The sequence below is a fragment of the Sinocyclocheilus anshuiensis genome, unplaced genomic scaffold (genome assembly GCF_001515605.1).
Source record: "Sinocyclocheilus anshuiensis isolate Anshui unplaced genomic scaffold, SAMN03320099.WGS_v1.1 scaffold2803, whole genome shotgun sequence".
Classification (NCBI taxonomy): Eukaryota; Metazoa; Chordata; class Actinopteri; order Cypriniformes; family Cyprinidae; genus Sinocyclocheilus; species Sinocyclocheilus anshuiensis.
Window position 1 is genome coordinate 63,319 of NW_015551013.1, and position 4,908 is coordinate 68,226.

Below are 4,908 nucleotides of genomic sequence, written 5' to 3' on the forward strand. Positions count from 1 at the left end.
ACACACACACACAGAGCGTTCTGATTGGACAAGCCAAAACTCTGCTGCAGTGCAGGGAGGGACTTTACATCTGCAGTTAATGTAAGTTATCATTATAGTTATCTTTACAGTTACAGTTATAGTTATTGTTTGTTATCGTTACCTTTAAAGTTATCATTACAGTTACAGCTAGTTATTGTTACAGTTATCTTTAGTTATCATTATTGTTCTGCTCGTTACTGTTAGTTACCTTTATAGTTATTGTTACAGTTATTTATTGTTACTGTTATTCTTAGTTATAGTTATTGTTAGTTGCCATTGTAGTTATTGTTATTGTTACCGTTATAGTTAGTTAGTTTGTTACAGTTACCTTTAAAGTTATCATTACAGTTACAGCTAGTTATTGTTACAGTTATCTTTAAAGTTATCATTATTGTTACTGTTACAGATACCGTTATCGTTACAGTTATAGTTATTTATTGTTACTGTTATTGTTACAGTTATAGTTAGTTGTACAGTTATAGTTATTGTTACAGTTATAGTTAGTTGTCATTGTAGTTATTGTTACAGTTAGTTATTGTTTGTTACAGTTACCTTTTAAGTTATCATTACAGTTATAGTTACCGTTATAGTTATTGTTACAGTTATAGTTATTTATTACTGTTATTGTTACAGTTATAGTTATTGTTAGTTGTCATTGTAGTTATTGTTACAGTTATAATTAGTTAGTTACAGTTACTGTTCGTTATTGTTAGTTACCATTATAGTTAGTTACAGTTATAGTTATTTATTGTTACTGTTATTGTTACAGTTATAGTTATTGTTAGTTGTCATTGTAGTTATTGTTACAGTTATAATTAGTTAGTTACAGTTACTGTTCGTTATTGTTAGTTACCATTATAGTTAGTTACAGTTATAGTTATTTATTGTTACTGTTATTGTTACAGTTATAGTTATTGTTAGTTGTCATTGTAGTTATTGTTACAGTTATAATTAGTTAGTTACAGTTACTGTTCGTTATTGTTAGTTACCATTATAGTTATTGTTACAGTTATAGTTATCATTAGTTATTGTTTGTTACAGTTACCTTTAAAGTTATCATTACAGTTACAGCTAGTTATTGTTACAGTTATTGCTAGTTATTGCTTGTTACAGTTACCTTTATAGTTAGCATTACAGTTACAGCTAGTTATTGTTACAGTTATCATTAGTTAGTTTGTTACAGTTATCGTTATTGTTACATTTATCTTTAAAGTTATTATTACAGTTACTGTTACAGTTACCATTATAGTTATTTATTGTTACTGTTATTGTTACAGTTATAGTTATTGTTAGTTGTCATTGTAGTTATTGTTACAGTTATAATTAGTTAGAAGTTAGCATTACAGTTACAGCTAGTTATTGTTACAGTTATCATTATTTAGTTTGTTACAGTTATCGTTATTGTTACATTTATCTTTAAAGTTATTATTACAGTTACCGTTATAGTTATTTATTGTTACTGTTATTGTTACAGTTATAGTTATTGTTAGTTGTCATTCTAGTTAGTTACAGTTATAATTAGTTACTTACTGTTACTGTTCATTATTGTTAGTTACCATTATAGTTATTGATACAGTTATAGTTATTAATAGTTATTGATTGTTACAGTTACCTTTAAAGTTATCATTACAGTTACAGCTAGTTATTATTACAGTTACCATTGTAGTTATTGTTACAGTTATGATTAGTTAGTTTGTTATAGTTAGTGTTACAGTTATCTTTAAAGTTATCATTACAGTTACTGTTAGTTACCATTATTGTTATTGTTACAGTTATCATGAGTTAGTTAGTTATTGTTGCTGTTTGCTATTGTTAGTTATTGATATAGTTATTGTTACAGTTGTTATTGTTAGTTATTGTTTGTTACAGTTACCTTTAAAGTTATCATTACAGTTACAGCTAGTTAATGTTACAGTTATCATTAGTTAGTTTGTTACAGTTATCGTTATTGTTAGTTATCTTTAAAGTTATCATTACAGTTACTGTTATAGTTACAGTTATAGTTATTTATTGTTACAGTTGCTGTTATTGTTAGTTATCATTGTAGTTATTGTTACAGTTATCATTAGTTAGTTACAGTTATCATTGTAGTTATTGTTAGTTATCATATTAGTTAGTTACAGTTATCATTGTAGTTATTGTTACAGTTATCATTAGTTAGTTACAGTTATCATTGTAGTTATTGTTACAGTTATCATTAGTTAGTTACAGTTATCATTGTAGTTATTGTTACAGTTATCTTTATTTAGCATTATTGTTACGGCTCTTTATTTTTACAGTTATCATTATAGTTATTGTTACAGTTATTGTTTGTTACAGTTACCTTTAAAGTTATCATTACAGTTACAGCTAGTTATTGTTACAGTTATTGCTAGTTATTGCTTGTTACAGTTACCTTTAAAGTTAGCATTACAGTTACAGCTAGTTATTGTTACAGTTATCATTATTTAGTTTGTTACAGTTATCGTTATTGTTACATTTATCTTTAAAGTTATTATTACAGTTACCGTTATAGTTATTTATTGTTACTGTTATTGTTACAGTTATAGTTATTGTTAGTTGTCATTGTAGTTATTGTTACAGTTATAATTAGTTAGTTACAGTTACTGTTCGTTATTGTTAGTTACCATTATAGTTATTGTTACAGTTATAGTTATCATTAGTTATTGTTTGTTACAGTTACCTTTAAAGTTATCATTACAGTTACAGCTAGTTATTGTTACAGTTATTGCTAGTTATTGCTTGTTACAGTTACCTTTAAAGTTAGCATTACAGTTACAGCTAGTTATTGTTACAGTTATCATTATTTAGTTTGTTACAGTTATCGTTATTGTTACATTTATCTTTAAAGTTATTATTACAGTTACCGTTATAGTTATTTATTGTTACTGTTATTGTTACAGTTATAGTTATTGTTAGTTGTCATTCTAGTTAGTTACAGTTATAATTAGTTACTTACTGTTACTGTTCATTATTGTTAGTTACCATTATAGTTATTGATACAGTTATAGTTATTAATAGTTATTGATTGTTACAGTTACCTTTAAAGTTATCATTACAGTTACAGCTAGTTAATGTTACAGTTATCATTAGTTAGTTTGTTACAGTTATCGTTATTGTTAGTTATCTTTAAAGTTATCATTACAGTTACTGTTATAGTTACAGTTATAGTTATTTATTGTTACAGTTGCTGTTATTGTTAGTTATCATTGTAGTTATTGTTACAGTTATCATTAGTTAGTTACAGTTATCATTGTAGTTATTGTTAGTTATCATTGTAGTTATTGTTACAGTTATCATTAGTTAGTTACAGTTATCATTGTAGTTATTGTTAGTTATCATTGTAGTTATTGTTACAGTTATCATTAGTTAGTTACAGTTTTATCATTAGTTAGTTACAGTTATCATTGTAGTTATTGTTACAGTTATCTTTATTTAGCATTATTGTTACGGCTCTTTATTTTTACAGTTATCATTATAGTTATTGTTACAGTTATTGTTTGTTACAGTTACCTTTAAAGTTATCATTACAGTTACAGCTAGTTATTGTTACAATTACCATTATAGTTATTGTTATAGTCATTGCTAGTTATCGTTACAGTTCTCATTATTTTTTGTTACAGTTATCATTCCAGTTATATCATTAGTTATTGTTTGTTACAGTTATCTTTAAAGTTTTCATCACAATTATCGTTAAAGTTGTTGTTACAGTTAACGAGTTGCAGTCGTATTAACTCTTGTACTGGAATTAATCGTTTTTGCGTTTGCAGTGATTTGATATGCTCACCTTTGCTCTGTGCGTTCATTGGCTGGCTGTTGTTGGAGATGTTCGTAACGCCAATCAAAACGTCCTCCAGTCCGTCGCCATCCACGTCCCACAATGCAACAGGAGGGGATGTCACGCCTGAGAGGAAGAGCACATGCTGGTGGTGCTGCAGCTTTATTTCATGGGTTATGCGGTGGAGCGACACTCACCTGCCGTGTCTCCCAGCTCTCTCTCCCACTGTGGCGCCCCCTGCGGGCAGGGAATGAGGAACGCACACAGCAGCACCAGCAGCGCGGCGCAGGACAGCGGCAGCAGGAACACAGCGGTCCGCACCGCCCCACGCACCTGCGCCGCCTTCTCCTCCGCGGCTCCGCCCTGACCCGGCCCAGCCCCCGCCCTCAGCTCCTCCTCCTCATCCAACTCCTCCTCTTCCCTCAGATCGCCCACCGCCGGGCTTAGACCGTTATAAGGGTAATTCAGCACCAGATCGTCGTCCTCCGTCTCATCCTCGCTGTCGGCCTGCGTCAGCGGGTCATACTCGCCCAGATCAGAGCCCTTCTTACCTACACACACACACACACACACACACACACACACACACACATACACAAACTCAGCGTAACATGTTGGCATACATGTAATTCAATGATTCAGTCATTAAACATAAGATTTTGTATTCACCATTTCATTTATTTGAAAGCCTAACGGGTTTTTTTAACACAAAAAACAGTGGTCACGTGACTGTTCCGTTTACCATGGTACTGTATTGTTCCTACACTGATGTAGCAAGGTATTTTCGTGTTTGATCATCGCACTGAGCAGCAGCACCGATCTGTAATGCTGACTCTTCGCTGCTGAATATAATGTAATATTATATAATCGATACTGCGCTTAATCGATGGATGCTCGAGGAAATATCTGATTATTAAGCTCGATCAGTCTGATCGCGTGTGGGATTTAAACGCACATAACGGAATGAATGAAGCCGCGTCACCCGCATCCCAGCGCATCTTATTGCTTTGATCGTTTATTCGCTATTAATACATGACTCACCCGGTAACTTCAGAGCGCGAGACAGAGACGCAGCCATTGCGCGCGATGTTATCGGCGACGCGACGCGA

General features: G+C 31.7%; 1 pseudogene; it reads right to left on the reverse strand.

Moving 5' to 3' along the window:
• The window catches only part of LOC107661075 (protein FAM234B-like), a 14,016-nt pseudogene extending 9,108 nt beyond the window's left edge, over positions 1 to 4,908 (reverse strand).